The sequence below is a fragment of the Papaver somniferum genome, chromosome 8 (assembly GCF_003573695.1).
Source record: "Papaver somniferum cultivar HN1 chromosome 8, ASM357369v1, whole genome shotgun sequence".
In the NCBI taxonomy this organism is placed as follows: domain Eukaryota; kingdom Viridiplantae; phylum Streptophyta; class Magnoliopsida; order Ranunculales; family Papaveraceae; genus Papaver; species Papaver somniferum.
Genome location: NC_039365.1, coordinates 99,048,608 through 99,058,030, shown reverse-complemented (window position 1 = coordinate 99,058,030; position 9,423 = coordinate 99,048,608).

The window sequence follows — 9,423 nt, the reverse complement described above, 5'->3', positions numbered from 1 at the left end:
TATGGCCATCCACTTGGCTCAACAAAAATTTTGGTTTGTACATTTCCGTAGGAATTGCCCTAAGAAAGTTATCTGTTTTTATAAATTTTCTTCGTAAATAACCTTTTTGTCTTGTAACCGAACCAGCCTTATAGTATGACTTCAGGTTTCAACCCACTAACATAATAACTTACTAAAATGTTTTTTGGCAGATCACTTACCTGGTTAGATAGTCGTTCGAAGTACTCTTGATAATCTACAATGGAACTAAAATTAGTCTGAATGATCTTGGTTAAGGTCCCAGCTGGGTCGTCATATTTTGTGTGTCCGAATATTTTTTAAAATTATGCAGAGAAGCCTTTCCAGTTAGAGATAGGTGTACATTTTTCATCCAGTTATGCCATTATAATGCCTTCCCATCAAGGTTAAGACCCACCAGTTGCACCTGTTTTGTTGGAGGTATTTCATAAAACTGAAAGTACAATTCAGCGCTATATAACCAGCCTTCAGGATCCATACCTTCAAATTACTGAAAATTACTTTTCCGTTATTCTTAGGCGTATTACGAGCTCCATATTTGATGCCAAGTTTTTTTCCAATAACTTCTCCAACTTTTCATCCAAGCAATTGCTTGATACAGTCATGGAAGTAACTTGTGTTGTCAACTACTCTATGATTTTTCTTTTTTGTTCTCGAGTTTTGGTCATGCAGGGAGCGAAACCGCTCTGATATCAATGATAAGAATTGAATTCTTATCACTGACAGCAGAAGCGATAAAGCACACAAGAGACAATAAAAGAATAATGAATAAATTTAAGATTTATGTATATTGAGAGTTGGACCTGACAAGCTCTTATATATAGACCAAGAAAGCAAACCTAATAAAACTTTTAAACCTAATCCTAAAACTATAAGACTCCTTAATGAATTAAAATACTCCAACAAGAAAAACCTTTCAAGGAATCCTAACTAAATCAAAAGACTGAAATATTATCCTACTAAGCTCCTAGTTCTCAGTGACTAGTGTTTCCAATCCCATGACTGAAGTCCACGCTTCACTGTCACATCCTTGTGTTCCCATGACAAAATTTGATTCTATCACACCCCACGAGAAACCCATCACCTTCTTCTTTCTTTTCTCAAATCGTATGGGATGGATTTGAGCAAAGATTACTTGATTTTAATAGTATTTGATCTTTAAGAGTTGTTTTTATATTTTTAATTAAATAAATTGTTGTTAGGGCGATTATTGTCTTCGCTTGTTACAGGTCGATTTTTTCTGCATTTTTATATTGTTTCTTTCTATAGATTTGTTGGTGACTCGGTATCTCGGGTACAATTGTAGCAGCGATTTTATGGAGGAAAGATCAAGTTTTTCTTCAACATATTAATAGATCTAGGATTTTCGGGCTTCTCATTACACATGAGTTATTGGGCAAGTCACTCCTCTTTTATAGGGTGTCTCTTTCCAAGAAGAAAATCAATCAAAATGATCCAACTATGATTTCCAGTAACATTAATTCTCCAATCTCAACGTAGTTGTTTCTCTTCAAGATTTATTTGCGTTTTATATCTTTCGTTATATTTTTTTATGTCACGATGTACCTATTTCTTTGAAAATAATCATGTAAATGCTTCTTAAATTGAATGAAATACTTTTTTTTTGAAGAAAAAAGGGTATATATGTACAAAAACATGAATGAAATACTAATGGTTTGATTATCTGTAAAAAAAATACCCCATTATGCCAAACATAGATATATAACCGGGCAAGTTTTTTTATAAAAGGAAAGTTTATAAACCTAAGAAGAGAAGGTTACATCGTTTAAGTCACATAACTTATCTAACCATGCAGATTTCTTTGATTTTCCCAGTTCCTAGAGTTTACATACATATCATTAAACCTATTTAGATAATTCATTTGTTGTATTATTATAAGACCTCCGAATATAGAAAAAAGAAGAACTAGTAAGAAAATATTTAAATTTCAAAGCTCCAAGGAAAATGGTGAAAAAGCGGGGGTCTAACAACATCACCCAATATTTTGCTTAGCAATCTGCATGGACAAACTCAAATATACTTTTAAGAGAATCAACAAGACTCAATCAATTAAAAGTACATCAACGAGTTTATATCTCTCTCTCTTGATTTGATTTCCTCAAACAGAAACTGCGAGTACTAATCAAATACAAGGAATAACTTGGATGGTATCAAAGACCAATATCCAAGGATCAATTAATGACAATCAACAACCAAAGGTTGGACTACTCTAATTGATAATATAACGCACAACCTGTATTATTTCAGTTATAAAGATAAAACAATATAATGCGGAAACTGAAATAACACAGACACCAGAAATTTTGTTAACGAGGAAACCGCAAATGCAGAAAAACCCCAGGACCTAGTCCAGATTGAACACACACTGTATTAAGCCGCTACAGACACTAGCCTAGTCCAAGCTAACTTCGGACTGGACTGTAGTTGAACCCCAATCAGTCTCCCACTGATCCAAGGTACAGTTTTACTCCCTATGCCTCTGATCCCAGCAGGATACTGCGCACTTGATTCCCTTAGATGATCTCACCCATAACTAAGAGTTGCTACGACCCAAAATCGCAGGCTTTGACAATAAACAAATCTATCTCCCAGAGAAAAGTTTATCAAAGGATCAATCTGTCTCCCACAGAAAAACCCTAAAGTTTTTTGTTCCGTCTTTTGATAATAATCAAGGTGAACAAGAACCAATTGATAATCCGGTCTTATATTCCCGAAGTACAGCCTAGATAAATCAATCACCTCACAACAATCTTAATCGTATGGTAGCGAAACATGATGTTGCGGAATCACAAACAATGAAACGAAGATGTTTGTGACTACTTTTTATATCTTTCCTATCGGAGATATTAATCTCAAGCCAATCAATCTGATTGTACTCGTACGATAGAAGATGCAAGATCAGATCACACAACTACGATAAAAGTAGTATCGGTCAGGCTTCACAATCCCAATGAAGTCTTTAAGTCGTTAACCTAGTTTTAGAAGAAGAAAACCAAAGGTTAAAGGAGAAACGACTCTAGCACGCAAACTAGTATCACACGTAAAGCGTGGGGATTAGTTTTGCAGAGTTGCTAGATGTCCCCTTATATAGTCTTTCAAATCAGGGTTTCACCTTGGTCACAAAGCAAACAATATCCACCGTTAGATGAAAACCTTATTTAGATTAAAGCTATTATTTCTCAACCGTTAGATAAAAAACTTAGCTTGTTATACACAAATGAAATGCACTCTTCTAGGTTTGTTAACCGTACCCAAACATGTACATTGTTGGTTCAACAGTAGTTAACCAAAAGGTTAGCCATATGAGCATTTCATACCAACAATATTCTTCTTCACCATAACTAGTTCAAATGAGTCAAGTGAACTAGTAAGAGAGTTGTTCAATTGAAAGGAAATCTTATGTACTACACAAGACACAATTGAAGCAAAGATGATTTAATAAACTCGAATCAGCTCATGAACTTTATAGCCACGGTTTGCAAATTGCATTCCTTAGTCTTTATCAGTTTAAGTTCAGAAATCATCTTCAGATATATAACCTTCTTAAGTTCGCACACTAGGTTCGCGGACTTAAGCAACCGGGCAGAGTTTACAAACTCCAGCAGAAAATCTCGTCAAAGACTCTCTGCCGGTCCGCGAACGAAGCTAGTTTGTCAACTCCAGCAGAATTTCTTGGGATAAGAAGTTCGGCAGTTCGCGGACTTGGAAACAAGCCATTCTTCCGGTTTATCTTGATCAAAAAAGTTCACAAACTTTGGTTCAAGGGATAGGACTTATGCACATATGTGTTTCCACAACAGTATTTTTGTCCATCATTGGTTATGTAATCTAAACTCTCATTTCAACCATTGAAACATTCTTAGAGGACGTTATGTAGTTGTTACACCATTTCTCATCAAAGCAATTTTCAAAGTGATTGAAACATATCATGACTTTCGTCACTAGGTAAAGATAAGCATGGTCGAAGCGAAACGCTTACCAACACATATTTCGAGATATAAATAGGCGAGGTATACTCGGCTCGAAATACCAAATGTGTATAATCTAAGTCTATATATAGCATACGACTTTTTGTCTCACAAAGTATGAGATAGAGTAGATAGACTTTTGAGTGACAGATAAGTTCAAGTCTTCACATACCTATTTGTCGAGAAGTTCCACCGGTTCCTTGAGTAGTTCTTCTTCTTGTATGATGAATCTCCATGAAGTTCTTTGAGCTCAACTACACTTTCTATCCTAGTCCGATGCTTAGCTATAGTAGACTAGAAATCAAGACTTATAGTTTTGATCACTGATATTGACAAACATGCTTGAGATAGCAACGCATCCGAGTTCGACCGAGCAATGCTCTAAAAATCTCCTCATTTGTCAATTTTAGTGACAAAACTATCAATACATATGGAATACAAAAAAAATAAAGAAACTTTAGTAGCTCCTATTCCACATGTCTAATCTTCAACATTCCTCGAAATCTTCGTCACTTCCAAGTACTCCAATGATCCCAAAGGTTGTAAGCTTAGCATCACCGTTATTGAAGATCCGTAGCTATAACAATGAGAAAGCATCGGTCTCGATCATTGTTATACAGTTCATAGTATTATTACACAGTGTCAAAATCCAATTGTATCACAACTTCAACAATAATACTATGGTGATATGTATCACTCCTCCTTAGTCAATACTCCATCTCACATGGAAACCACTCCCTCTTACACAATGATCCGAAAACCATATGTTTTTTTAGTGTGAACTACATATTAATTCTCCCCCCTTTTGTCAATAAAATTGGCAAAGGTACAAGAACGGGATCATAATGAAGTTTCCGTAAGAGACATTTCATGACTAAAAGAAAATACATACTATCTAATTTTGATACAATCATATAGCCGTAGCTAATAGCATTCATCAAGGAGTTTAAAGATACAAGATAACCCCTTTAAAATTCGACAGCCGCACACCCCTCAATATATGACCATTAAGCACAAGTTCAAAAGAACTCTTCCCCATTTGATGTCATTCCCAAGGGAACAACAAGAGCGACCTTAATTTCAAAAGAAAAGAAGGATTTTGAAACAAAAATGACACTAAGAAGACAAAAACAACTCTACAGAAACTGAACTGGAGTAAACCTACTGGAGTTTCAAACTCAATTTCCCAAAAGATAGAGATAAGCATAGGGGCAAGAGTTATAGAAACGTTTTAATGAACCCAAAAAACAGCAATATACTGCCATAAGTGTTGAAACGTAGCAGTGTCTAATGGTTTGGTAAGAATATCATCCAATTGTTGTTCGGAATGCACAAATTCCATACTTATGATACCATTTTCATAAAGATCACGAAAAAAATGGTACCTTATATCAATGTGCTATTTTCTTGAGTGCTCAACGGGATTCTCAGTGATTCGAATCGCACTAGAGTTATCATAAAAGATCTTCACTATTCCAGTATCAACTCCATAAGAAGATAGCATTTGTTTCATCCATAGGAGTTGAGTACAGCATGATCCAGCAGCAATATATTCTGCCTCACATGTAAACAAGGATTGAGAATTTTTCTTCTTGCTATGCCAAGCTACAAGATTCAGTCCTACATAATAGAAACCCCCCGATGTACTTTTTCTGTCTTCTACACATCCTGCCCAATCAGCATCTGAATAAGCAGATAGATCAGTATTAGTATCAAAAGTGTAATATAAACCATACCCGGCAGTGTGATTAATATATTGAATGATACTTTTTGCAGCTTCAAGATGAGATTCCTTTGGATTTTCCTGAAACCTGGCACAACAACCAACACTGAAAGAAATATCAGGTCTAGTGGTTGTAAGATACAAAAGGCTACCAATAATAGATCGATACAACTTTTGATCCACTTTTGCTCCTTTCTCATCTCTATGTAGTTTACCAGTAATGGGCACAGGTGTTAATTTTGAGGAAGACTTATCCAGACCAAGCCTTGTCACAAGGTTTCGAGCATACTTCTCTTGGGATAAGTAAATTCCATCCTTATGTTGTTGAATTTGTAATCCTAAGAAGAATTTTAATTCACTAACATTGCTCATTTCAAATTCTTTAGCAAGAGAGACTTGAAAGTCTTTTGCAAATTTTTCAGAAGTTAATCCATAGATAATATAATCTACATAAATTTGAGCAATAACCACATCTTTCCCACTCCATTTGGTAAACAAAGTTTTATCAGCTCCGCCTCTTGAAAAACCTTTTCTAATGAGAGAAGTGGTAAGTTTTTCAAAACAGGATCTAGGTGCTTGTTTCAACCCATACAAATGCCTTTTTGAGCTTTAGCACATGATCTGGAAAATCAGGATTTTCAAACCCCTTAGGTTGAGCGACATAGACTTCCTCCTTTAAAATTCCGTTTAGGAACGCGGATTTTATATCTATTTGAAACAGCTTAACCTTAAGAAAACAAACATGATCTAACAAAAGACGAATGGACTCAAGGCGTGCCACAGGAGCAAAGGTTTCGTCAAAGTCAATCCCTTCAATCGATGAATATCCTTGAGTCTAACTTTGTTTCTGATAATCGTGCCAAATTCATCGGACTTATTCTTGAATATCCATTTGGTATCAACAATATTGATATTGGAGGGACAAGGTAAAAGTTCTCACACATCTTGTCTTTGAAATTGATTTAACTCTTCATGCATTGCATTCACCCAAAAGGGATCGTTCAGAGCTTCATCAATATTCATTGGTTCTACTTGTGAAAGATAACAACCAAAATTACACATATTTTGAAGTTGTCCTCTTGTTTTGGCTGTAGAATCTCTTCCTCCAATAATACTGTTGAGATCATTATTCCTTTGAACCCAGAGATGTCGTGGAGGTACACGTTCTTTTTCGTCAGGAATGGCTTGATCAGTGCTTTTCTCCTCGTCACTAGAAATGTCAGGATCAATAACCGTTGGGATAACTTGAAATGATTCTGGAATTTCTATGACTTTCTCAATTGTCTTGGTTAGAGGCAATTCGACAGGAGGATTATCATGACGAAAGTTACTAATGTCGTCGATGATAACATTAGCATATTCAATCATGACTTGTGTTCTGAGGTTAAACACTCGAAAACCACGACTATCAGAAGCATAGACAAGAAAGATACCTTCATCACTTTTGGTGTCGAATTTCCCTTTATGTTCTTGATCTTTCAGAATATAGCACTTACTTCCAAACACCCTGAGATAGTGTAGGTTGGGTTTCCTTCCGTACCACAACTCATAAGGAACGTTAAGGGTTTTAGACCATAAATACACACGGTTGATCAAGTAACATTCTTTAAAAACAGCTTCTCTCCAAAATCTTAATGGTAAGTTTTTGTTATGGAGCATTACCCTGGCCATTTCCTGAATATTCCTATTTTTTCTTTCATCAACTCCATTAGCTTGAGGAGTGATAGGTGGTGAGTACTGTTGAATGATCCCCAGTTCGTCATAGAATTCAAATACTTTGGTGTCTTTGAATTCAGTTCCACAATCTCTTCTAATTTTCTTTAGTTTGCGACCTTGTTCGTTCTGGATCTTTTTAACAATAATCTTGAATTCACCAAGAGTTTCATTCTTATGAGATGGAAATGCAACCCAAGTGAATCTGGTGTAATCATCTACCATAACTAAAGCATACTTCTTACCAGCAACAGTGGGTTGTTGAATTGGTCCGAAGAGATCCATATGAATTAAATCAAGTGGAGCTTTAGTGAGAATATCTCGAGATGATTTGTGGTGAACTTTCGTTTGCTTACCCTTTTGACAGGCACCACATACACCTTCAATCTTTGCATTGATTTTGGGAATGCCTCTAACAAGTTCTTTGTTAATGATCTTAGTTAGAATACGATAATTGATGTGACCAAAACGCTCATGCCAAAGATGTGTAGATTCCACCTTAGTCAAATTGCAACGGTTGCTAAACTGAGTATCAAGTAGATAACATTTGTTTTTACCACGAGTTCCTTGAAAAATTACTTTCCCAGTTTTGTCTACAATGTCACATCCATTTTCATTGAAGATAACTCGATGGCCTTTGTCACAAATTTGACTAATAGAAAGAAGATTAGCAGTCATACCTTTTACGTATACTACATCATGGATTTCTGGAACACCGGGCAACTTGATTGTTACCTTCTTGTTAATGTAGAAACAACTCCCATCTCCAAACATTACAGGACCTCCTTCATAGTCAATAGACGAAACAAACCATGTGAGATCACCTGTCATATGTCTACTACAACCAATATCAAGAAACCATTGAAAATGAGACGTAGATCTTAAAGCAAAGGCACCCATACTATTAGTACTTCTCTATTTAGATCTTCCTGATAGTTTTGTATGTCCTTTCAGAGTATCAAAAAGTTGTTTAGTTTTCTTACAAAGATTACTTGCAGCATTCAGACTCTTTTGAAACGACATACAAACCTGTTGAAGGTGATTGGAAGAATCACAACAACAATACGGGCCAAAACCTTGAAGTTTGTCTGAGTGGTTCCTAGTCATATCAGTTTTCACAACAACCGGTCGTTCATTACCATCTGATTTACGACTATTCTTTAAAGAGGAACAACTGGAGTTTATCAGATTCACTAAGGGACTATTACCATATAACAAATCCTTAAGAATTGCAATTTCTGCAACAAGACTAGAGTTGATCCGGATTTGTTCATCCAACCCATTTTGAAGAGTAACCAGTTTATCAGACTTTTTTCTACGGTTGGTTTTTAAACCTGGTGAAGCGTCAATTGAGACTTTATGGTCCATATAGTCAGATCGCTACAAACACAGAATTTTGAGGTCTTGAACGTGTTTGCCTGCTCTGATACCAATTGAAAAAGCGGGGGTCTAACAACACCACCCAATATTTCGCTTAGCAATCTGCATGGACAAACTCAAATATACTTTTAAGAGAATCAACAAGACTCAATCAATTAAAAGTACATCAACGAGTTATCTCTCTCTCTTGATTTGATTTCCTCAAATAAAAAATGCGAGTACTAATCAAATACAAGGAATAACTTGGATGGTACCAAAGACCAATATCCAAGGATCAACCAATGACAATCAACAACCAAAGGTTGGATTACTCTAATTGATGACCTAACGCACAACCTGTATTATTTCAGTTCTAAAGATAAAACATTATAATGCGGAAACTGAAATAACACAGACACCAGAAATTTTGTTAACGAGGAAACCGCAAATGCAGAAAAACCCCAGGACCTAGTCCAGATTGAACACACATTGTATTAAGCCGCTACATACACTAGTCTAGTCCAAGCTAACTTCAGACTGGACTGTAGTTGAACCCCAATCAGTCTCCCACTGATCCAAGGTACAGTTGTACTCCCTACGCCTCTGATCCCAGCAGGATAC